Below are 26,884 nucleotides of genomic sequence, written 5' to 3'. Positions count from 1 at the left end.
TTTTCTGTTGTCTTTTTATTTCTTTTTCTAAATCGATGCAAATGTTCTAAGAAATGATGAATATGCAACTAGGTAATGATATTAAGAATTATTGATTGTATATGTAGAATGGATATCTTAATGTTTTGCATGTTAATTTTTTTAATTAATAAAAAATGTTAAAATAAAAAAAGAAAAAGAAACAAAAAAAAATTAAATTACAGATTGGAGGATGGTGAGATTATATCCAGGGACTCTGTAACTATCCGTGGTGCTGAATTCTTTAAAAGGACAGCAAATAATGCGAATTGCAACAGCTGTCTAGAATTGAAACAGCTGTCTAGAAACTATTATGCTCTCCTTTTTTTTAACAAACTTTTTTTTGTATAATATGACACATACACTAAGAAAAGAAAGAAAAAAGCAATAATTTTAAAAGCACATCTCAACAAGTAGTTACAGAACAGATCCCAGAGTTTGTCATGGGCTACTATATCATCATTTCAGTTTTTTCCTTCTGATTGCTTCAAAACAGTGGGGGCTAGAAGGAATATTAATAAATTTTAATCATCACAATTGACCTTTTTTCTTTTTTGTGAAAAATAATGTACATACAAAAAAGTAATAAATTTCAAATTGCAGCACCACAATTAGTTTTAGAACATATTTCAGAGTTTTGTGTGGGTTACAATTCCACACTATTAGGTTTTTAGTTCTAGCTGCTCTTTGATATTTGAGAATAAAAAATATCAATTTAAAGATTCAGCGTTTATATTTGTTTGTTAAACATACTTGTTTCTTAAATTCCTTTTTCTCTGTTATATCACCTCCTTCTTCTTTAATCCTTGCCCCAGTCTATAGGGATCTTTAGGCAATGCCTGTTCTGATTTTTTCATACTGAAAAGGTGTGTCTACACTAAAGGATGGGGGATGTAATTAATTGATAATCTTGTACAGGTCTGGTCCCTCTGAGTTTCAGGATTTATCTGACCTAGGAACCGTCTGGGAATTATATGTTCCAGGAAGGAAAACCTCATGCATGAAATGTTTATAGAATTTGAGTTTGAGCCCTAAGTGTTCTCAAAAGTCAACAGGACCCCAGGGATGAATCTGGCCATGCTCTGGAGGATCAACAATTCCATCCTAATCAAAAGGGGGAAAAGAAGTGTAACTAATAAAGTATCAGTGGTAGAGAGAGTTCAGATGGGGTTGATAGGCTACTCTGGAGGTTGCTCTTATGCAGGCTTCAGTTAGAACTTACTACTTATCATAACCTGCCAAACCCCAATCAGGACCATTCCAGCTAATCCTAAAGAACACCAAGGCCAATATATAAGATTCCACAAGGGTTCTATGCACTAGAATAACTTTCCAGAAAACAACCTCTAGATGGGTCTCTGGTCCAGGAAACCTAGAGGGCCCAGCCTCTCCAGAACATCAGCTAGTTCCATCTTCCTACTCCATATTAGTGACATCCCCCTCCAACATGAAAAAGTTAGAATGGTCATAGCCTAAACACCCCTAAAGAAAGGGATAGAAGATCAAAGGTAATGGTGGAGTTAAACAGAAAAGATGGTGTGTTAGTTAGATTCAGTTGTCAACTTGGCCAGGTGAGCATACCTAGTCTTGTTGCTGCGGACATAAGCCAACGGTATGTGAACCTCATCTGTTGCCAATTACATCTGCAATCAGCTAGGAGGCGTGTCTGCTGCAATGAGTGATGTTTGACTTAATTGGCTGGTGCTTAAATGAGAGATTGCAAGGTAGCACTGCTAAGCAGCTCAGCATTCCTCATCTCAGCACTAGCAGCTCAGCCCAGGCCTTTGGAGATGCAGAAAGAAGTCACCCCGGGGAAAGTTGTTGGAACCCAGGGGCCTGGAGAGAAGACCAGCAGAGACCATCTTGTGCCTTCCATGTAAGAAAGAACCTCCGTGGAAAGTTAGCTGCCTTTCCTCTGAAAAACCAACAAAATAAATCCCCTTTTATTTAAAAGCCAATCCGTCTCTGGTGTGTTGCATTCCAGCAGCTAGCAAACTAGAACAGATGGGATTTAACAAATGAATATGAATGCTGAATCATTATATTGATATCTCTTTTAATCCCCAGTATCTTAGAGCAGCTAGAAGTAAAAGGCTAAAATTGTGGAATTGCAACCCATGTCAAACTCTGAAATATGTTCTACAACTAATTATGGTACTCTGCTTTGAAATTTATTGCTTTTTTGTAGATATGTTATTTTTCACAAAAAAGAAAAAAAAGTTGATTGTGGTGACAAAAAATATTTAAGCCCTCTAGCCTCCTATATTCTGGAGCAGATAGAAGGAAAAATCTGAGAGGATCATATGGGAGCCCATGAAAAATTCTGGGATCTGTTCTATAACTACTAGTTGAAGAGTGCTTTGAAAACTATTGCTTTTTTACTTCTTTGCTTTGTATATATGTTACACTATACAATAAAAAAGTTAAAAAAAAAAAAAAAGAGTCAACAGGAGTGATGTTGATTGGGGTTTAGCAAACCATGGCAGTCAGCACTATCTAACTGCAGCTTGTATACGAACAACCTCCAGAATAGCCTCTTGACTCCACTGATATCTCTTGGCCACTGATACCTTATTTCATCACACATCGTTTCCCCCTTTTGGTCAGCAAGACGTTATCAATCCCACAGTGCCAGGGCCAGACTCATTTCCAGGAGTCATGCCCCAAATTATTAGGGAGAGTTTAACCCATGAATGGCCATACCACGTAGCAGGGAGGGCAATGATTTTCCTTGCAGATTTGAGTTTAGAGAGAGAGGCCACATTTGAGCAACAAGGGAGGCTTCCTGGAAGCAACTCTTATAGGTAGCCATAGCTTCTCCCCTACAGAAATAAGTTTCAGCTGAAAAAATATATTGATATTTCTTTTGGTCTCCAGTGTTTTGAAGGAGCTAGAAGAAAAAATGAAAAAATGTAGAACTGTATCCCAAATGAAACTTTAAAATCTATTGTATAACTACTTGTTAAAATGTACTTGGAAATTTATTGCTTTTTGTATATATGTATTTTTCAAAATAAAAAAAAATGTTTAAAAAACAAAGAAAGAAGTTTCATAAGGACAAGCTTCTGAAATCCAGGGTTTGGCCTATTTCCGTGGAAGTCCCCAATGGTTAAAAGGTTACCTGGGGTTTTCCAGATCGGGGAGTTTAATAGTTATATATATATATTCCTTTCAGATTCTCAAGCGACTCTATCAATACTTTTTAATTATCTGCCCACCATAGTCTGAAATGTATCCTGGTAATCTATTAAACTATACAGAATTACAAGGCCTTGTTCTCACTCTGGACTTCAGGTCTTTGGGTGGTTTAAATGAGCTATCAAGAGAGGCTGACTTAGATTATGGGTTACAGAATATTTAGGTTTTAAACAATACAAACCTCTTTGTCTTTGGTCTCATACAGTAGGTGAAAGTCTAGAATACATACGCTATCATCTTTTACCCTGAAATCTAATTTATCTTAGACCCAGCCAGATTGGATTTGTTTTAAACTCTTATGGAGGCCTGATCTCTTTTTCAGTTACTTTACCTCTTATAAATAAAGCTGTGTTAACTTTCAGGACTGCAGCCCTCCATTTCTGGGTCTTAGGTGTCACACAGTCACTCAAAGTTCCAGGAACACCAGCTGACACACATAGAACCCAGTGTCTCAGAAGCTAGAAATACATCCACAACTTCAGGCTGCTATAGGGACCTAAAATCTAGGCCCCCATTTTCTTATAAGTATTTTCTGAGAGAGACCTTAGCATATTTGTTCTTTTGTTTTGGCTTATTTTGCACAACACATTGTCCCCAAGGTTTACTCAGTTCATCATGTGCCTCTTGATGTCCTTCCTTTTTGAGGCCCCACCATATTTCATCATATAAATTTATCACTGTTCACCATTGTGCTTCTCAGTCATTGTCCCTCTCAGCTTCCTCCATCTATCAGGCATCATGGATAATGTCCAAAATTCACAAACCATCTATTACAGTATCTTGGCTAGTTGTTCAATTAGCAGCACTCTCAACTTTAGACAATTTTCACTGGTCCATAATGACAGAGAACTGGCAAACACGTCACCAACCATCAAATCAAAACTACCCTTAATCACTTGTCCCTCCCCCTCTCCCTCCCCCATTAGTTGTTCCTGGTAGTACTGTAGTACTGTTGTATTAGTTAGGGTTCTCTAGAGAAACAGAATCAACAGGGAACACTTGCAAATACAAAATTTATAAAAGTGTCTCATGTGACTGTAGGAACACAGAGTCCAAAATCCACAGGGCAGGCTGTGAAGCCGATGACTCCGATGGATGGCCTGGGTGAACTCCACAGGAGAGGCTCACCAGCCAAAGCAGGAATGGAACCTGTCTCCTCTGAGTCCTCCTTAAAAGGCTTCCCGTGATTAGATTTAGCATCACTAGTTGCAGAAGACACTCCCCTTTGGCTGATTACAAATGGAATCAGCTGTGGATGCAGCTGACGTGATCATGACCTAATCCTATGAAATGTCCTCATTGCAACAGACAGGCCAGTGCTTGCCCAATCAGATAAACAGGTACCACAACTTGGCCATGTTGACACCTGTCCCTAACCATGACAACTGTTGATGTCTTCCTCTTAACTATTGGCCATGGCATGTCTTTTTATTCTGCCCCCCCCAATATCCCTTTACTATTGACTCTTTGTCCACTATGGAACAACTGAAATAGTTCATGCAATAACTAATCTATAATTTTGCAGATTTAATCAGTGGGATACATGGCACTAACATCTTTCAATCATATTCACCTTCAATATGGCAATGGTATTTATAATCCCACTAACTGGTTACCATCGCTTCTATCCATTCCTTGCCTTTCCTCCATCTCTAGCATTTGTGTACCTCTAGGTCTGCTATATTTTAAAATGTAACTCTGAGATTACCTTTACCAGAGTCATACTAGCGAAAGACATTATCTGTCCTTTTGTGCCTGACTCATTTCATTATGTCCTCAGGGTTCATCCACTGTCATGTGTCATGTCACTCCATCTTACTGCTCCATAATATTCCATTGTATGTATATACCACATTTTGTTTATTCACTGTCTGTTGATGGGCACTTAGATGGTTGCCCACTCTTGGCAACTGTGAATAGTGCTGCTATGAATTTTGGAGTACAAATGTCTGTTTGTGTCACTACCCTCAGCTCTTCTGGGTCTATACTGAGTATTGGTATTTCTAGGTCATAGGGTAACTCAATATTCAGTTTTCTGAGGATTCACCAAATTGTTTTCCACAGTGGCTGCACCATTATACATGCCCAGTAACAGTAAATAAGTGTTCTTATTTCCCTACATCTTCTCTAACATTTGTAGCTTTCTGTTTGTTTAATAGTAGCCATTTTTATAGGAGTGAGGTGATATCTCATTGTTGTCTTAATTTGCATTTCCTTTATAGGTAATGAAAATGAACATCTCTTCATTCTTTTTAGCCATCTGTATTTGCTCTTCAGAAAAGTGTCTATTCATATCCTCTGCCCATTTTATAATTGTGTTGTTTGTTCTTTTGTTGTTGAGCTGTATAATTTCTTTATTCTTTATGTACACAGGATATCAAGCCATTATTCACTATGTGGTTTCCAAATATTTTCTCCCCTTGAGTTGGATGCCTCTTCAGCTTTTTGACAAAGTCCTTTAAGGCACAGAAGCTCTTGATCTTAAGGAGTTCACATTTGTCTATTTTTTCTTTCACTGCTTGTATTGTAGGTGTCAAGTTTAAGAAGCTACCTACTATTTCTAGATCTTGAAGATGTTCACCTGCATTTTCTCCTAGAAGCTTTATGGTACTGGCTCTTACATTTAGGTCTTTATGCATTTTGAATTAATTCTTGTATATGGTATAAGGTAGGGATCTTCTTTTATTCTTTTGGCTATTGATATCCACTTCTCCCATGCCCATTTACTGAAGAGGCTATCCTGTCCCAGTTCAGTGATTTGGGGGGTGTTCTAGTTTGCTAGCTGCCAGAGTGCAATACACCAGAAATGGAACGGCTTTTAAAAAGGGGAATTTAATAAGTTGCAAGTTAATAGTTTTTAGGCTATGGAAATACCCCAATTAAAGCAAGTTTATAGAAATGTCCAATCTAAGACATCCAGGAAAAAATACCTTGATTCAAGAAGACCGATGAATCCAGGGTTTCTCTCTCAAGTGGTAAGGCACATAGAGAACATGGTCAGGGTTTCTCTCTTGGTTGGAAGGGTACATGGTGAACATAGCATCATCTGCTAGCTTCCTCTCCAGCTCCCCGGGAGGCATTTTCCATCTTCATCTCCAAAGTCCCTGTGTGGTGGACTCTCTGCTTCATGGTTCTACAGTGTTTTCTGCTCTCTCAGATTCTCAAGCTTTCTCCAAAATGTTTCCTCTTTAATGGGATCCAGTAAAGTAATCAAGACCCACCCAGAATGGGTGGAGACACGTCTCCACCTAATTCAGTTTAACAATCACTCTTGATTGAGTCACATCTCCAGGGATTAATTAATGTTTCAAACATACAGTACTGCCTATCTCTGAAGTGAAATTTTTTCACTATTATTTTCAATAGCAAACATAGGAGACCAGAGATTTTTAAAATTCAGAATTTACTAGGAGAAACTGAGGTATGAGTCTTCTAAGGATTTGTTCCAGGGAACTGGACCAGCTAAAGGACCTCTCGTCTACTGTCCACCTCACACCACCAAGGCCCAGCGGTCCCCAGTCTTCCCTACTTGAGTTCTTGGTACCAGCATCTGCCTTGTCTCCAAAGGTGGAAATCTAGAAAGCATCCCTGGCCCTTTCTTTTAACTCACACCCAGCCCATCAGCAAGGGCTACTGGGTGGACGTCCCAAGTTCATCACCAATCCATCCACTTTTCTCCATCTCTATCACCACCATGTAAGCCCTTTACCACAGTCTCTGGCCACATCTCCAGCTGCCACGTCCTCCTGCTGCCACCCCTCCAGCAGCTCCCGTGCCCTGCCCGCCACCCCAGGTGCATACCCCTCCCCTGTGACTCTCCTCTGTCTATGCCCTGGCCTCCTGGGCCTCCCACGTAGCCTCCTTCCCACCCAGAGCCTTTGGGTTGCCATTTTTGCCACTTTGAGTACCCCATGCCTGGCTCAACTTTGGGCTGCATCCTTCTCATATTTCAGGATGCAGCTGAAATGTCCCCTCCTCAGAAAGACTTTCGTTGATAGGTCATTCTCCACCCCCATCACAGCACCTGATTACTTCCTGCACAGCCTTTGCCAGCTACACTAATGTTTGCTTATTTATCCACTGTCTTATTTTCCCATTGGATGTGGGCTTGATGAGGACAGGGACTGTCAAGTCCTGTCTGCTCCCCCTCCAGTGACCTGGGCAGTAGCCAGCACATTGTACGCACTCGATATGTATGTACTGAATGAGTCAGTATGGCGGCATAACTGAGCTTTCCCTGATCGCCTGAGCCCTCTGGTTCATAAGGGTTTGCTGGAATGGGTTAATCTCAGAATCACTGAGGGCTAGAGGCGGGAAAGAGCGGAGATAATTATTTTAACCCTCCTGCTTCATAAGGAAGGAAACTGCAGCCAAAAGAGGCTGTAGGTCCACGTCTCGGCTGGGACCCGTCACAGCAGGGCTGGACCAGAACCCTCAGCCTCCAGCCTGGTGCTCAGCCCCCACCCCACCCCTTACATGGACTTCTGGTCCCAGGAAAAAGCGCCACATATTAGGAAGGCAAGAAAAGCAAGGCCATATAAAGATGGGACTCCAAAGGGCTCTGAAGATGGAGCCAATTTACTGATTATCAACCTATAAAAAACAGTATAACCAAAAAGAGGAAATAATAAATAAACAAGGGGTCCTAATCCTCAGGGAAAATGCAGTCTCCTAAGAGAAAAGGCTATAAAGTATACACAACTAACAGCTATGATGATAAAAGCAAGGCGGGAAGTAATAGAACATTGGGTTACACAGAAATACTTTGTATCTACAAGAACCGCAGGGAGAAGGCAGGAATGCCAACCGAGAAGCTTGGAAAAGGAGAACTCTGCCCCATCTTACAAGTCATGGGAACACTGTTTCAGTACTAAATCTCACTCATATGTAACTATATAAAATATAGGAAGTTTTACAAGCTTGTAATATGGCTTGATGAGGACAGGGACGCAAGGACATCAGCTGTGTGGCATCCAAGACCTGGTACCAGGTCTGTAAGCGCCGCTGCTGTCCCAGCTCCTTTTTCATTTCCCCAGCTGCCCATGTCCTTAAGATCCCATTACCTGTTACTACCCCAGTCATGATGTGCTAAGGGAAAAAAGACACTATGAAACTCCAATCCATCAACCACTGCTTGCTCCAAAAAGAATTTCATAAGGGAAGAGAACCAAAAAATAGCTAAAATGAGGTGTGGGGATTATCTGCAGATTTCAATTATCTTTGCAATCCCTATCTGCTTTCCAGAAAAACTGGGAATTATCTGTGCCAAAGAGGAAAGAAAATTTTGTCATCTACTCTAAAATATTGGCAATTTCAGGGACAACTATATTTGACCATCTTAAAAGCTGGTGATAAGTTTTATGCCATTGCTTTGAGACATGGGGAAAAGCCAACATACTAACGACTAATATGTTATCTATAAAATACAAGCCAAGATCCAAACTGTTCCAATATCATTATGATGTGCTCATGTTTATTAACAGGAGACTAAAAAGAGAGACAGGGGACTTCAAATCTAGATAAAAAAAAAAAACACTTGTTGACTTCCAGAAAAGGAAACTATTTGCATACAGGAGTTCAATGGGGCTGAATCAGGGCTGAGAGACAAAGGTTTATTTTTGTGCTGTTGGAAGAGTGGGCTGCAGTTTTTCAAAAACTGAATTCAAATATATGCTTGCAGGGCACCTCGTTCCCCTGATCCAGGGGCTCAGTGGCCTATGAACTTCACCTGGTTGCATCACAGCCATTTATTACCTGCCTGTACCTGCAGGCGATTGAGATTGGACCCACTCTTTGAGATTTAGAGTTTCCTCTAATCACTCACCTGCCAGAGCATAAATAAAACACTTTGATATTTCATTGATATGTTCCCTTCCTCATTTCTATAATGACCTGCTATGCTCCAATCCACCTCTGCCATGTAATAGGCTGGACCAGAGCAGCCCAGAGATTTCCATAAATCCCTCTGAGCCAGGGGGAGGACGATTCCCCTGGGGCTGGGTGGGGCTGGGGGTGGGGCTGGCTCGGTGTATGCTGAGCGAGCATCCTGTGCATTCTCACTGCTAGGACCCCTGTGCCCTGGGGCTTCTCAAAGTGGTGGCAGACTTCAAATTAGAGGGTGTGCCATTTTAAAACTGTTGTGTACCCCAGAAAAGCCATGTTCTTTCATCCTGAGTCAATATCATTGAGTGGGATCTTTTTTATTAAGTTGTATCTGTGGAAATGTGACCCACCCAATAGTGGGTGGGACCTTTTGAGTAGGTAGTTTCCATGGAGATGTGTCTCCACCCATTCAAGGTAGGGTTGCTTACTGGAGTCCTTTAAAGAGTGAACCATTTTAGAAAAAGCTTCAGAGCCCATACAGAGAGACATGTGGAGATGCAGAAAGAAAACGTCCCTGGGGAAAACATTTTGCAATGAGAAGCCTGGAGAGAAAGCTAGCAGACGTTGCCATATGCCTTTCCAGGTGAGAAAGAAATGCTGAACATCAATGGCCCTTTCTTGAGTCAAGATATCCTTCTCTGGATGCCTTAGTTTGCTTATTTTGGGGGGCCTTTGAACTATAAACTTGTAACTTAATAAATCCCCTTTGTAAAAGCCCAAACATTTCTGGTATATTGTATTCCCGCAGCATTTAATATACTAAAACAGTGAGCATGTTTGAGCTTAGACACAAACCCTCTTCATCACACTGGCCTGTGCAGTGGAACTCCATCGTTAAGGACAGAGGCTTATCTATGTGACTGCAGGTTCTAAATCTCAGGGACTATTTGCTATCTGAAAAGAAGAAAGAAACCTAACATCAGGGTGGCGTGAGGACCACGTACAGCTCAAAAGCCTGCACCTGTCACTTTGAATGGGATGTCTTCAAATTGCTTTTTTTTTCCAGGAGGTGGATTTCTTTCATCCTTAATCAGAAGCACATATCTTTTCTTCTGTCCAATAAATGAGTAACCTAGAAGGATGAAGCTAAATATTTAACACCAGGCAGCAGTCTAGCAAAAAAATAATAAAGAACAGAAAGCGGATCAACTGCATAGGTGAGTGCAAACTGTCCAGCAAAATGAAAAGGGATGCTGTGCACTTCACATCCCAGGGCCTGTCATGAAGTTTCTGCATTTTCATGGCTCTATTATGTAATGAACAAAGCGTTTTGAATCATCGTGCCTGGAATGCCTTTATCTCTAAGGAAGAGATAAGGACATTAGGATAAACAGAAAAGGAAACTTATACTGTTTAGTTAGGAACCAACTTGACCTAGAAAGAAACAAGAAAAATAAATGACATATGCTAGAGAGAATGATTGGTTTGTCTATCCAATAGCGTCATACAGATAATATTGCTTTAGTTAGCTTGTAGGAACCCTCCAACATCTCACCAAAACCTAACATAAAAAAAAAAAAACAGTAAAAATACCTAATTCCCAACAAAACTTAAGAATACTTTTCTAAAGCACAGTACCCAGTCCATACTGGGTGGAAATCAGGCACACTGGCATTTTAGGGACAGAGCCTCAGCTTTGTGTATTCTGATGATATACAAAATAGACAACTTCCATAAGCAAGAAAAGTTAAGTGTTTTCTGAAAGCCTCAACCTGAAAAAAGTTTGAATTTTGACAGGCATGTTTTAAATATTTAAAACTGCATTTTAGAAATTCACTGTTAAATAACACAAGACACAATCAAGCACATCCATTTTAAGCACAGACTCTCAACAAAATGCCAGGGGTATCAGTGTCTTTTGTCTTGCTTATAAGATAACTGGAGAGTTAATTATCCAATTATTTAGAGCTTCAGAATCACACCGTCTCATCTGCAGGCCCTGTGTGCATATGCTGTGGGCAGGGAAAGGGTCCGTCAGCGGCTACAACGTTGAGGTGGCCTTGGAGAGCGCGGACCTGGCAGGGGCTCCTGTCCCATGGCTGCCCCTCCGACCCCCGGCACAGCGCCCTGGACACGCCGACGGGTCCCACCACGTGCGCTCGGCCCTCCCGCCGGGGCTCTAATGCACGCATGTGGGCACAGCTCAGAAAATGAGGGGCCCGGAGCCCAGGCTGGGCCGCGTCTCCCCGGGGGCGTCGGTGGCTCCACGTGGCAAGCAGTGAGGGGAGGAAGGATGCGTTCCCGAGGGCGCAGAGGTTCCCTCCAGGCTCGCAGCCGAGTCCCGAGTCCCGGCAGGGGGATGCGGCCTTCCCAAGCCCGGGATGGGAAATCCCGGAGGTAGGCGCCCCACGAGGCCCTCCCAGAGGGTGTGGGGGAAGAGGGAGGCAGGTCGGCTCCAAAGCAATGCTGCACCTAGATGTCAGATCTCCCTTCCCCACCAAAACCTGGAGATTTGTTCAGGCGGCTAGATGAGAAAAGACAAAAGAAAAAGGCAAGGAAAACCAAGGGGCATTCAAGTAGAAAAATAATCAATTTAGGAAAGAAGACGATGATAAGCAGTGATTTGCTAGTTCTTTACTTAGAATTCCAAGTGTGTGTGAACATTTTATAGCTTTTCATCCCCGTCCTCTCAATGCCTAAAACAGAACAAAAGCTCATGTCACATAACACGCAGCCCCCCAACTCAGGCGAACAAGCCCACCCCCAGCTGCCGGTCAATTGTTTACTGCCTCATTCCTAAATATGAATGAATAGCTAAGTATTACCAAACATGGAAGACGGCCTTCCAATGAAAAATTTTAAAACAAGACAAGGCATAAAAATACAGATATATGAGTTTTTTTGTAATTGATGTTTTAATTTTCATATAAGAGAATTCACTATTTGATGTACAGTTCTATGTGTTTTGACAAATGCATAAAGTTGTGTAATCACCACCACAACCAAGATACATAATAGCTGCATCACCCTAAAATCTTCTCTTGGGCTGACCTCTCCCCCATACCACCCACTGGCAAATGCTGACCTGTGCTAATGTCACATAAACAGAATCATACAACTGTGTAATCTTTTTGAGTTTGGCTTCTTCCACTTGGTATTTTGCATTCTAGAGTCATCCACATTATTGTATCTATCAGTAGTTTGCTCCTTTGCACTGCTCAGTGGTGTTCCACTGGTATGCATGACCACAGTTTGTCCACATTTGAAAGACAAACGAAAATATTTTAAATGTCTAATTGAGTCCCTCAGAGATATTGCAAAGTCCATAAAACAAGGATAGAGTGCTATAGAGAAGAACAGTCAGAAAATAAATATGAGCTCATAGAAATTTAAAATATAACTAAAATGTAGAAATCAATAGAACGTTTTAAACATGAAGTCTAAGAAATCTCTAGACTTAGAATCACAAAAAGGGAGAAACCGACAAAGGAAAGATAAATACAGGATCAAAGGTCTAAATTTAGGTCTAATTTAGAAGGACTAAATTCTATGCAAAGGCAAGGGAAAAAAACATGGAGAAAGTTGTCAAAATTCAGTGCAAGAGAACTTCCAAGACTGAAGAACAGAACTCTCCAGATTAAAAGGGCCCACCAAGGGCCTAGGAAAAAAATTGGCATATTGTACAATTTCAGTACTCTAGGAATAAAGGTCACAAATAGATCATAGATAATAGCACTGGCAACAAACTTCAGAACAGTAATAAATATCTGAAGACAAGGGAGGCAGTGCCAAAATCCGATAAATAAAGATTCTGACCTAGTTTTCTCTATCTTGCTAAACGATCAAATCAAGTGTGTGAACAAAATGAACTCTTTCCAAACATGCAATAATTCAAATGCACACCTCTAAAGAACAGAGCTCCGCAAAATGAATACAGAAGGCAACAAAGAAGGCAGGTTAGCAAGGACAGGTGCAGCAAAGGAAAAGCCGAAGCACACAAGTGGGTCTGAACCACTTCAGACTGAAGCAGGACAGCAGGCTGTGAGAAGGAGAGCGAATGAGAACAACTCCCTGCTGACCCTGATGCATTTGGATATTTTGTACTTAGCATCTTATGGGTCTCCTAGAGCCCTCAAGTTTGTCCCGAGTGAAGAGGGAGGCTGCTTCTTTGTTTCCCCAGGAACAAGGAACCCTCTGCAGAGGTCCCCCCTGCAGGCTGTCCTCCCCATAGCAGGGCAGAGGAAGACCGATCTGCTTACCTTAACAAGGAATTACTGAATCAAGTGGTGAAAGGGTGAACATCAGAACAAAATCAGAATTCAACCAGCATGGAGGAGAGGGAATGAGCCTTGAGTATTAACAAGCAATGTCTGCTCTATATGACATCCATTAATCTTAGGAGGAAAAAAAAGGCTTTAAAAAAAGTTGTATGAAAAAGAAGTGAATTATCATATTATACTAACTTATGGGGTCATCATTAAATTACATTTACTAGTCATATAATTAAATATTTACTGCTGATTTACCCAAATTTTGGAAGGACAAGGAAAGGAAAACAGTAAGATTTACAGTAAGAGTTGACTTTACCACCACAAGGATGAAAAACCAATCGAGAATGTCCAAAGTTGATTAAAGTAAGCAATAGAAGCAGACCATACTCTTAGATTGTTGGAGACTGAGATGCAGACACTTGGAGAACAATTGCTTCCAAGCTGACAGAGATGCAGACGTTTGGAGATGATTGGAGTGCCGACAGAGAGAGCAGATGCTTAGACACGGACGTTTGGAGATGCAGAGCCCAGCAGACGTCACTATGTGCCTTCCCATGAGATGCTGGGCAAGCCAGAACCCCGAGTTGTGTCCCAGAGGAGCTAAGTGAAGGCCCACAGATGCGTAGAGAGGAAATAACAGGCATCAGAAGCTGGAAGCAACAAAATCAGGAATAAGGGTCAGCAGATGCCAACCACATTCCTTCTCATGTGACAGACATTGGCCTTTCTTGAGTCAAGGTGTCTTCCTCAGGATACCCTAGTTTGGACATTTTTATGGCCTTAGAACTGTAAACATGTAACTTTTAGAATTCCCCTTTTAAATGCCATGCCATTTCTGGAATATTGCATTCCAGCAGCTTTTAACAAATTGAAAGAAAGACATCTCAGAAGAAACAACAGAATGATTTGAAATTGGTGGCCTCTGAAAAGTAGGACTTGAAATGGGAAAGGGTGTTCAGAGGAATGGAATTTCTTGTCATAAGCCTTTTAGTACTATTTATAAAATAAACGTTAAAAATTTAAACCCCACTATTTTCTTATGAAATAGTTCATGGAAACTGAAGCAAAGTTAGAAGAGTTAAATAATCTTAATAAGGCACTAAGTTCCATTACGAAGCTCATTAAAAAGATCTACAGAGTGACTTTTCAGTTTAAACTCGAATTTAAAATGTAAGGATCTGTAAGTTTTATATTATGTAAATTTGAACAGAACTTTTTTTTTTAAATAAAAAGGACACAGTAAGGGGTCTGAGATCACTGAATGCCAGGAAACTCCACAGACCAGTGTCACCCCCCTGAAATGACAGGCTACCCATCTGCAGCAGACCCAGCAGCAGGGCAACCACGAGAATTACTGGCTTGTTTGGGGAAGAGCAGACCTCTTCCTCCAGTGCCTGAGCATTCATTTCCACCCCGAGCCCAAAAAAGAGCAGGGTTTTGAAGAAATGCTGAGCTAGTGTCACAATTTCAGAAGCAATGTGCTGATTGTGACAAGTAGGAATCTAATGTTAAGATGTTTCAGCTGGATTGGAAACCTGAGGATATTTCCAAATTATCCCGCATGTGCTATCGTGGGGTGGGGGTGGGGTGGGAAGTCAGTAATGGAGGAAGCACAGTTCCCCTGTATCAATACTAAAAAGATAAATACATCATAAACACCAAGCAGGGACAAGAGAAATATTAGAATAATGAAGGAGACCTGGGGCCCTTCGCTTTGAATCCAGGTCTGCCATCCTCTGGCTATGAGGCAACTCACTAAGACCATCCTGTTTCCTCACCTGCATTTTAGTGCAGCTAAAAATAGTGGGGTTGTTATGAGGCCTAAAAAACAATGAATACATGGTAGATATTAAATAAATGGCAGCTATTATGCCACAGCATCAAATATGTAAATATGCTGACTCACTGCGACAGGGCTGATTCGGCCACAGAGGGGGTACTACCCACAGCATAACAATGGGCTCTGTGTTTGCTCTCGACTTGCTCCTAAGAGCATCGGGTCCAGAGGGCCCCCTGGTGCACTCACCTCTGCAGTAGCCACAGCATCTTCCACTTTTACCTGACCCCGCACTCTGCCCATTCACAACCCCAGCTCCAGAGCTGCCCCCAGCCCCACCTGCCCCCTGGTTGTGTCATCACCCTTCTCTCCATTCTAGAACTTCCAGCCCATCAACACAGAATAAATATTGAGTCTCTATTCCTGAGACCAACTCCCCGCATCTTAAGGACTGAAGGAAGCATCCTTTAGGCAGAATCTCATCTTTAAAAGAATTGGCTGGGATCAGATAAGAACAGAATTGTTACTATGGGCCATGTGGCTGCACTCTCAGCTGTGTCCCTTTCGGTTCTCCCTTACAGCCTTCTATCTCTGCTATTCGTGGTTATTGCTGTATATGCCTCTCTTCCCCAGCCCCACTGAGATTCTCAGGAAATGGTCACATCTTCTGAAAGCCCTACTTGGTTCACAGAGCCTGGCACTTCCCCAGTGCTGAGTCCCTGCCTTTTAGCAGTTATAGAGCCTTTATTATCAAGCCTTTCAGATCATAGGCACCCAATAAAATGTGCCCAATCCAGCAGAGAAAACATGTTTTCCAAGTTGTGGATGGGCAAGCGCAGGGATCAAAGTCCTGGCCCCATTCATTGGGGGCAGGTAGGGCATCTGTGCTACTTCTCCAAAGAGCCCCCTTGTCCCTCTTGGTCCCACGGAGAGGGCTGTGCAGGGTCCCTCAGCCCTAACCCTGGAGGTGAGGTCCTGCCACTGCCCACAGAGCTCTCCTGCCAAACTAGGCTAACTCATGCCCTAAATCCATGATGAGGACCAGCTCTGTGCCAAAGGGGGACTGGGTGCTGCGATAAAACAGGGATCTCTGTAGAAAGGTCTGTCAGCCTGGGCCCACCCCAAGGCCCTGGGCAGAGGGAATTTCCCCCCCCCCCCCCCACACACACCTAAGCTCTCCTCTGACCTGCAGGAACTGCTCATCAGGGACAGGGCTCCCACCTCCCTCAACTCCTCTATACCTTACCTGTTCCTTTCTCATCACTTTCTGCCCAGTACAACTACATTCTTGTCTTTTCCTCTCTACTAGACTTTCAGCCCCTTGAAGCCAGAATCCAAGCCCCATTCACCTCTGCATCCTTTAAAACTCCCAGCCAAGGGCCTCACAGCTCATTCTGGCTACAGGAAACATACCTGTTGAGTAGGCACTGAAAATGAAAACCCAATCACCTTGCAACAACTATCACTGATTTAATGTTTCCTGGCAAACTACCAAAACCTTGATGTTGAAACACTTGCCAATGTCGCAACTGGATATCTGTTTGGAAACTACAACGAGCCATTTTTCATCACCAACAGATTCTTATTTTCTTCTTTTCCTGCCTACTTTGTTGCTAAGGTAACAAGTGCCATGCTTTAAGGATCTCCTTTGCAAACATTCATTTAAAGACCAGAATTGGAAAAACTACTATCTATTACATAAGTAAGCATTTTATGGCTAAAATGACTCATTGGGAGCATTATGAATGTACTGAATTATTCTGCTTTTTATATCATTTTAAATTCCCATAAATATAATCACTCTAAAATCCTAGCCATTAAAAACAGCAGTAACACCTGTCACTATTTTTAAAGTGAAATAACAGTAATCCTCCTCTTTGAACCACCCCCACAAAGCCTCCCCATCTCACACACACACAAGCTTCAGCAAAATGAAGCTCAGACCAAGAAGAGTCCAGAAATACACCAGACACACACTCCAAAGCACAGGCACGAGACCTAAGCGTGGCCAACACAGGCAAGATGACAGACTGATTCCACTCAGGGGAAATTCTCAGGGACTGGCCTGGAACAGAAGCAGCAGCAGCAGCAACCTCAAGTGAAGGGGATGGGGGGTACCTGCTGTCCCTTCCCACTCCCAGACTCCTTTCCTTAACTGATGGGCAAGGAAAAGGGTAAACCAAGGAAACACCTCCCATTCCCTATCACCAGCCACTCTGCAGACATTCATACAGTATCTGTTACCAAGGATAATAAGGAAATAATGCATGATCATCGCACCCAAGGATGGGGCCCTCTAAGAGGAGAAGCTGTGAATCAACAACACACAGCAGCAGAAGGAAAAAACTAGGGATTGTAACAGCTGTCAGGCAACCATGACTTCAGTGGAAGGAACCAGGGAGGGCTTCATGGAAGAAATGGCATTTAAAGACGGCAGTAAGTGGTAAGGGCTCCATAACAGGGTGATGGGAGGGCCCCAGGCAAGGAGCTGAGCTGGGAATGTGCACAGCAAGCTTAAGGAACGTGAGCAGGCTGACAGAGTGGGAACTCAGAATGAGAAAGGACAGGTCAAGATTCCAGCTGAAGAATTATGCCCAAAGCCAACAAAGAGGAGGTGTAAATGCGGTAGGGCATGTCTTTCAAACTGCAGTCAATTTCATGAGTCATAATGGCATTTTTAAAATGAGTATAGAATGGAAAATAACAGAGCTTATTACATTTCCATGGTTAAGTACTGTTTTTTGAAACCATTTCCAATTAAATCTGTGGATGTGCACAAATATGTGTCCACGTGAGTGTGTGTACACACACATGTGTGTTATCTTTTCTGGGTTCCAGACAAAAATGCTTGAGAAACTCTGTTGTGGGGGGTATTATCACTGTTTTTTTGGCTGTCAGGAACCAAACCAGCTTCCCACTTAGCGGTAACGCTCGGTACTGTAAGTGGAGGCCGGGATCCCACATCCCATTAGGCAGAAGGGGGGCACTGCTCATTACCCCTTCCCCTGAGGGAAGCGAGCCTGGCATGGCCAAGTGGACACCTTCACCTGGAACTCTGGATCTTGAGCAAATGACACAAAGATCTGAGGGTGGTGGGACTGGACGTGAGGCGGCCCCCATGGGCAGCGGCAACAGCTGTCACCAACAGCTGGTCTAGCAGGACAGGGGGGTCTGGGGCGGCAGCAGGGCCAGCACACACCTCCTGACCAGCTCACGCCTGCTGCCCGGACACCCCGGGCTCTGGGCCACTGTGCAGCCATCCTCCATGAGCCAACAATCCTGAATGACACAAACATCACACAAAGGAGTTTGGGCTCTATTCTATAGGAAGTGGAAAACTGCTGCATATTTTTAAACAAGAAGAATGGCATCAGGTTTAGAGACTGGGATGAAGATCCTTCAAAAATATAAATTAGATCATGTCACTCTTTCCTTCCAAACTCACCAATGGCTCCCCACTTCACTCACAGTAAAAGCCAACGTTCCTGGTGACAGGGACACCTAGGAAAAAGAAAATTGCAGGCAAAGGCTCAGAGGCAGGAAAATGCGTGGCTTTTCCCAGGCACTGAGAGTCATCGGGATGGGACAGGGTGGCTGAGAGATGGGTGTGTGGGGGTCGGCAGGGACTGGTAAACAGCATCCAGGCATCGGGCCCCATCCTAAGCAAGGGCCATTTGGAGCTTTCCACGAGTGATCAACAGAGCTGGGGCGCCTCAGGCTGCATTTCAGGAAGCTAGCCGAGGCATGGGCTGGCTGGAGTGGGGCAGGAGGGGAGGGAAGGAGGAGGGCTGGAGGCCATTGCAAAAGTCACACAGAGAGTGGACAGTAGCAGCAGAGAGAAAGGGGGAGACTGATGCACGGATAATCAGGAGGCAGAAATGATAATGCTTGTGATGGATCATTCATGACAGCAACAGTGCCAAGCAGCTCTGACTCGAGGGACTGGGTATTGAAGACAGTGTCCTACCCAACCAGGTGTGACACTCTGCAGGAAGAACACATGGGTTGTAGCATGCTGAGAATAAAGTGACAGACTTATTCTAAGAGACATTTAAATGAAAATGCTGGTAGGGGATAGGCTATGTGGAGTCTGCAGATGAACTACGAGCCACTGGCTGGAAATGTGTATTTGGAAGTCATCGGTTCTTGGATGGCTATTTAAACCATCTTTTAATCTTAAAAACCACCCAGGATGAGCATATGAAGGGAAATGTAAAGAGGGCTTAGGCCTGAGCCTTTCAAGGGAAGAGGAATATACATAGGAGGCTGAGAAAGAACAGCTGGAGGGTTAGGAAAACCTAGTAGAATCTGTTGGTACAGACAGAATGCAAAAAGGACCAGTGTATCTAAGTGCGGAACTCTTAGAAACCAGGGGCAAATGCTGCAGACAGGCCAGGTGGAAGAGGCCTGACAATGTCCTCCTTAGACTTAGGGTCAAGGAAATTGTAAGAGAGCTTCACAAGAGCAACTTCAGTGGAGCTCAAGGCAGACTGCGGTGGGCTATGGCGTGAGGAAGGGAACAGGAAGTGGGAGCATCCAGCAAGTGGAGCTGAGAAGGGAGGGAGTCCAAGGAGGCTGTGCTTTCTCTACTTCCTTTCTTTCCTGCCCTCCTTCATTTCCCCCTTACTTGCTTCTAAGGTGTCAAAGCCACACCTGTTTGAAGTCTGATGGGAAGAAGTCATCAAGGAGAAAACCAGGAGACAGTCAACAGTGGGAAGTCCTGGAGAAGGGAAGGGAATATGGTGCCTGACTTTCCCAGACCTTCTGTGACAAGTAACACATCCTGGTTTGCTTAAATAACAGGAATTGACTGGCTCACAATTTTGGAGGCTAGAAGTCCAAGTTGTTGGCAGGCCACGCTTCTTCCAAAGTCTGTGGCAGGTTGATGGGGCACCTGCGACCCCTCCGCTCACGTGGCACCATGTTTCCCCCAGGAAAGTCACTGGCTCTGCGCTTCCTGGTCTCAGAGGAGATTTGTGACTCTGCAGGGAGCAGGAGCTCCCTTCCTGGCTCTTATTTTCAAAGCTATAAGCCCTCTGAAGAAACCAGGGTTTAAGGGACAAGAAGGAGGCTCTGTGGAACCCAGGAGAAGGGAGAGGCTGAGCGAGGCCTCCAAAGCATCCTTCCCAGGCTGGGCAGAGAGAGGCTGGTGTCCCTGGGTAACCTGTGCTGGCAACTCTGGCCTTGCCAGAAAAGACAGCCACAGCCTGGGGCCCTTGGGGCCAGAACCCAGGGGCGCCCAGGAGGCAAAGGGTCCTGGGCTGGGTGCAGCCAAGAGGCTGCCCTGAGACCTCAGGGCATCTCGGTGGCCACTGCTGTGAACCTGAGACCCTGGGCACTGCCAGAGGTCCCAGACCCCAGGACCTCTGCAGGAAGAAGTTGTAAAAAAAACCTAAGCTTGAATCTCCCATCAGCCCAGGGCAGGAGAAAGGTTCAGAATGAAAATGGATTTACAGCAGATGAAGAAGTGGGGCATACCTGTTTCATAACTGCTACAGCAGCTCACTGGGACTAAAAAGAAGAAAACCTACTGGTCAGTCACAGAAAAGGTCTGCCCAGCCACGCTGGCGGCACAGGCTGGTCTAACTCACGCACGCATGGCCTCGCTGAGTGACATTTATTCACATTCTGTCCCGAAGTACGGACAGACGCACAGAAACCAAATGGACAAAAGTTAACACAGCTACGGACTTCAATGAATGAAAATGTAATTTAAAAAGTCTAGCCTTTCAGGTAAACATACGAGGGCCCTCTCGCTGCCATGGCAACCAAGCCTTCGCTGTGTCCAGCCTCGTCCCTCTGAGCTTCCCCTCTGCAGGGCAGCCAGGGTCATCTGGCGAATATGGGAAGGTGACCCTGTCGCTTCTCTGCTAAAGGGTTCCTCTCGCCTCTGCAGCAAAGCCCAAACTCCTGAGTCACCACAAAGCCCTTCATTCTGCGCCCATGATATAGCTTTCCACTCCAGCACGCAGCCCCCAATTCTCCTCGTCATGTCTTCCACCAGACCCTGTCAAATCCTAACCCCTGGTCCTGGGATTCCGAGAATGTGGACTCATTTGTAAATAGAGCCTTCGAAGATTCTGTTGAGAGGAAATCAAGCTGAATTCATGTGGGCCTTAGGTATGACCAGGGTCCTTAAAAGCAAGGCCATCTGGACACTGCTCTCTCATCACGTACGTCTTGGTCTGCCAGGGCTGCTGTGACAAGAACCACGTGCTGGCTAGCATAAGTGGCAGCAGTTTACTGGCTCACAGTTTGGAGGCTGGACGTCCCCGTGGTGGTATCAGCAGGCCATGCTCTCTCCAAGCCCATGGTGCTCCGGGGTGGGAGGGGCTTCCTGGTGACCAGCCTCTGCCTCTGTCACATGCCATCTGCCTCTTTCTCTCTCCTCCTGTGCCTTCTACTTCCAAGCCCAGATGTCCTTGCTTTAAGGACTCCAGCCATACCTGATTAAGGCCCACCTGGATTCAGCTTGATCTTCTCAACAGGCTCTTCAAAGGCTCTATTTACAAAAGACCAGGCAGTGTTACAATCTATCAACCTCTCTAAAGATACACAGTTAATGCTTTTTGAGTTATTAAATGTCAGGGTCTCTGCTATGTACTTTACATGCACTATCACATTCAGTCATCACAGCAAACCTATTTCATCAGCCCAGCAAACCTATGCATGGCTGCCGACTTTTCCCAAGCTCCTTGTGTTCTGCTTACCAAGAAATAAAACTTTGTGTAGCCACGCCCGCAGAGCCAGATTCAAGAATGCCGCAAGTTGAAATTATTTTTTTCTGTCTACAAATCAAAGCCGTAACCACTGCGACTGGTGTCTTAGAATTTCCATGTACATTTATGAACACTAATTACAGGGCTCTTGGGTTGCTGGCATCCATAGTGGCCATAAAAGTTTGACATATGCATCAGCTTTCTGGAATCTTGCAGTCCAAGGGACTTCCCCAGACATTTCAAATGAACCAAAACCGCACATGTGTTAATCTGCATTCATTCCATTATTTCAAGCAAGTTACTACCAAAGTCCACAATCTCATATCCAAAATCTTGAATCCAAAAAGAACTGAAAACAGAAAGTATTTTAGTAACTCATTTGACAGCAAAATGTGACCTAAACTGATGTGAAGCTATTTATAGTCTTTTTATAAAACCCTGCACTTAGCATGAATGTTCCCAGGTTTCATTTCAGAATATTAATATATTTGATTGCAGGGAGCCAGAAATGTCATGTTGCATACGGTGCAGGCACAATCTAAATATCTAGGAAAGTACAAATTCCTACACATATTTAACCCTGAAAATTTAATAGAAAAGGACTGAGGACCCGTGTTACAAATCTACAAGTGAAGTCACTGAGGCTCAAAAAGAACCCCGATCGGGTGGCAAAGCCAGGACAGGGATTCACAGTCACACCACCATTAAATGACTATAAGGCACTTCCACCTGCAGCCCCAGAAAGCGGGCTACACCCCGTCCTGCAGCATGGAAACCATTCATTCTGTTTTGTGGATTGGGAGGTGGTAGAACCACGAAGGCAATGACTTGTTCAAACACACGTGGTCACGTCAAAATCAGGTACAGAAATACCATAAAGACCCCTCTTACTAGTACTAGGAAGGGACCAAAATTTCCCCCATTTAAAAAGACACAAAATGATGGAAAGAAAGAGATTAAAAAAAACAAAATTGGAGGCTTTCAATTTTCCCAAGATAGCCTCAGCTACATGATATTTCAAAAACCATTGCAAATTCCACACCTGCTACCTGACTACTTCTCCTTCTTTCTGTCGAGGCAGAAGGCAGACACCATCCACATCCGGCAAGGCTCAGCCGAGGACTCAGCATTCGTCATTATCTCAAGTGCACCGAGAATCAGAAAGAGCCAGAGGGCAAGCCTTCGCCACAGGGAGCCGTGGAAAGGGAAGGCCCAGCTGTGCTTCTACAGCAGGGCAGGAAACAGGAAAGGAAAAGCCCTAGCAGAGCACGGGGTGCAGGGGTGGAGGAACCCAGAGCCGAGCAGAACAACTGCTTCCCTGCAGTTGGAGCCACTGGAGAGCCACAGCTCAATTGTACTGGCAGCCCTTTTGGCCATGAGCTGAGATGAAAGGCTCGTGTGCCAGCAGCACTGAGGAGGCAACCCTTTTAGTGGGATATCCCAGCATTCATGTGCAAAGACCAGCTGGCTATTTCCTCCTTATTCATTTTCTTTCACTGTAAATATTTTCAAGGAAATAACTCAGGATAAAAGAACTGATGGAAAGAGGAGGGCTCTAGAGCAGAGGTTTTCAAACTTCAGCAGGCATCAGAATCACCCGGAGGCTGGTTAAAACATGGCTTGCTGAGTCCCACCCCCAGCATTTCTGATTTCCAGGGTGTGGGGAGGGGCCTTTCTAAGGAGCTCCCAGGTGAGGGGAATGCTTTGGAAAAGTACCATTCTAGGTAAACATAATGTGATCCATATATGTAATTTTTAATTTCCTAGTAACCACATTTTAAAAAGTAAAATCGAGTGGAATTAATACTAATAATATATTTTATTTTTCCCAATATATCTGAAATGCTATTATTTTAACATATCAACATAAAGTTACTAATGAGGTATTTTACAAATTCCTTTCATGCTAAGTCCTCAAAACCCAGTGTGTTCTTTACAGTCACAGCCCATCACAACTTGGGCAAACCATATTTCAAGTGTACAGTAGCCTCCCATGGCTTCTGGTTACTGTACAGTGTGTAAAAGGTGGTCATTGTGTGTGAGAAACACAGTATGTAGCAGGGGGATTTGCTGGGCCCACACAACAGTCACTGGAGATTATCAAAGGAGATAAGACTCATCCAGAGCATGAGAGAGGTGGACCTGTCTGTGCTCCTCAAGAAAGAGGGGGCAGAGGTGACCCAGGAGAGGAGAAGGTGACCCAGCCCATATGGCGTCCACAACCCCGAGTGTCCTCTGGTCCAGCCGTGGCCTGATGCCCAAATCCCAGGAATGAGGGCAATGCTAGGGGATGAGTAACCCTAAAAGAAGGTCTTTGTTAAGTGTTACTACAGTACCTGGAGCTCAAACCCCACTGCATAATCCATGTGGTCAAGAGAAGTACAACAGGGCAAAGGAAAGTTCTGCAGGGGCAAATGCAGAAAATCAAAGCAAGTGGCATGCTCTGAACATCTTGGCGTGGGTGCAGCAATCTCACCAGCAATTCTAGATCATACTAGAATCAGGGTGTGTGGTGGCAGGACCCGTTGCTGCAGCAAGCAGGCACCAGAGCCAACACAGGAGAAGAACGCCTCCAGAAGGACAATCTGCAAGTTCAAGAGAACTCCAGAGGATGATTTGCAAGTTCAACTGCTTGGCAGTTCTCAGACTGAGCAGGGCCAAGATGAGGGGCAGGTGAGAAGGACTGGCATTTGAGTCTTACTCCTGAAGAGCATATGGGGATCTGGAGAAAGGGAAAGGAATTTGCCTACCAGCTGATACTGACTGCTGTTTTGATTTCTTCAAGTCACCAGGTCTTCATAAGCACACACCCTTATAAACAATAACAGAAAGCAAACCCATTACTTTTGAATCTAAGAAAAGAATGCCTGAAATTGGAGGCCATTTGACTCCACAGTGCTATAATCTGTTTGCCTTTGGTGACTGTGGGTCAGTGAGTATGAACGATAAAGTGAGAAAATACCTGCCCAGGCATGGGGTTTACCCTCACCCGCTGCATCCACGACCACCCAAGGGAGACTGTGCAGGCCACCCTCCCCTGCCAGCCCCTTTCCTCCCAGCTTTGCCAGTGGGGCTGCTGCCTTCAGCTCCCTGCCCTCAGGTTCCCCCCCACCTTAGCAGCTTCAGACTTTGGAATGTGCTCCCTGACCTGGACCCACAGGACCTGCCTCCTTCCACCTTCATCATCTTCATCGCCCTGGACTCTACTCACCACGGGGCCCTCTGTCCTTGCCCATCTACACGCCCCCAGTTCACAGCCGACGGTGGCATCCTCTGTCACCGCCAGGACACTGTCATTCTTATTCACAGCATATGAATCTTTTCCCTGCCCCATAAATGAGACAGAACCTTCAATTCAGGCAAAGAAAGGCCAGAGCCCTGGTAGAGTCCTCCGGCTTCCACAATCCCTGCAAGTCAAATGAGAGCAAGATCTATCCATCTGAACCTCGGGATGACACACCTATGGGCCAGACTAAGCCTTGAGTCCCTCCCTTAGCACCTAAAAGATCCCTAAGGCAGGCCAGGCAAATAAACCCCACAGTGCCAGAGTTTCCTGCAGGGCCGCTGAAGACAGCTAGAAAGTGCGGGGAAAATGCAAACCATCCAGGGGGCACTGGGCAGGAAGCCCAGGGCTAGGTGCCATTCAGGTGGCACTGCCACCCCAGGGGATAATGCCAGACTTAGCAATGACACCTTTCCCAAGGCTTATGTAAAGACTCTCTGGGAGCTGTACTTTTAAGGCTGGCCACATTAAGCAAGTAATTTTGAATTTTATTCCATTCAAAGCTCCTTGAGAAAAATCTGGGAGTCTGACAGCACATTCAGTTTGTGACACCATAAATAAGTTCACAAATACCCTGACAGCCCAGGAAAATCCAGGCTCATGCCTGCCACTCCTGTATGAGCATTCAGAGAGCCCCCTTTCACTCCCAAAGGGGTTTGGACAATAAATCACACAGTCATGCTTGTTATAGGGAAATAGGCTTTCTCAAACATTCCTGGTGGGAAAGCAAAATTAAAAATCTCCTATCAGAGCAATCTGGCAAGATTTCCAAAAATTACAAACACATTTATTCCTTGACTCAACAATCCCATTTCTGAGATATCTTAGAGATATCCCTGCGCATGCGAATATGACGTTATTCATCACAGCAGTGCTTATAAAAGATAAAAAGGAAGCAATCCAGGTACCATCCATACAAAGCTGGTCACATAAACTATGGTGTATAGCCCCCCCCCAAAAAATTATATGTATACTGTTGTAAAAAGAATGGAGAAGCTCACTTTCTTCTGATATGGAAAGCTCTGTAAAAAAGAATGGAAACACCCTCTTTGTTCCTCAGGGAAGGAAAACAAGGAAGAACAGTGTGCTGGTTTGAATCTGCAATATAACCTCAGAAAAGACCATGTTCTTTTAATCCATTCTTGTGGGGGCAGATCTATGGTGGGTGGGATCTTCTGGTTGTGTTATTTCAATTGAAATGGGATGCGGTCCATTCAAGGTGGTCTCAATCCTTACTGGAGCCCTTTGTGAAGAGGAGAAAAGGCAGCAAAAGCCCAGAGGGTTCAGAGAGAAGTTCTCTGGGAGAAGCAAGAGAGACCCATAAGCGTTGAGGGAGAACGCCACTGAAACCAGAACCCAGGAAAGAGGGACCGACCAGCAGACGCTGCCCGGTGACGAAGATCCCAGATGCCAACAGCCTTTCCTCAGAGAAGGTATCTTCCTCCCGATGTCTTAATTTGGACACTTTCATGGCCTTGCAATTCTAAATTGTAAGTTAATAAATCCCTCCTGAAAAAGCTAACCCATTTCTGGTATATGGCATTAGAGCAGTTTTAGCAAACTGAAACAGAAAACAAACAAATAAACACAAATAGGTCTGTTTTCTTCACAATCTTATTCCCTTTATCATATGACATAAGTTGTATTGTTCGTGTCATACTTTTTAAGTTACAGGATATCAAGTTTAAGAGTAAATATTTCCCAAAAACGTGCACACTATTCTGGAGAGATTTAGTGCATTTTGGTTGTACGCAGGACAGTTGAGTTTTGTTAGGCAAAAAAATGTCTGTTTTTG

General features: G+C 44.2%; 1 protein-coding gene across 4 annotated transcripts in view; it reads right to left on the bottom strand.

Moving 5' to 3' along the window:
• MTUS2 (microtubule associated scaffold protein 2) overlaps positions 1-26,884 on the bottom strand; it is a 565,128-nt gene that overhangs the window by 392,745 nt on the left and 145,499 nt on the right. The window contains exon 1 of one of the 4 annotated variants that reach the window (XM_077158947.1): positions 18,533-18,547. The exons of 2 other annotated variants lie outside the window; for them this stretch is intronic. The gene's annotated coding sequence lies outside the window, so the exon portion shown is untranslated. Of the gene's footprint in view, positions 1-15,336; positions 15,362-18,532; positions 18,548-26,884 lie in introns of those variants that run through there. One more of the 4 variants, XM_077158946.1, reaches the window with a different exon arrangement.

Source organism: Tamandua tetradactyla, chromosome 4 (assembly GCF_023851605.1).
Source record: "Tamandua tetradactyla isolate mTamTet1 chromosome 4, mTamTet1.pri, whole genome shotgun sequence".
Classification (NCBI taxonomy): Eukaryota; Metazoa; Chordata; class Mammalia; order Pilosa; family Myrmecophagidae; genus Tamandua; species Tamandua tetradactyla.
Note: the sequence above shows the minus strand (reverse complement) of the source record. Positions and strands in the feature narration are given on the sequence as shown.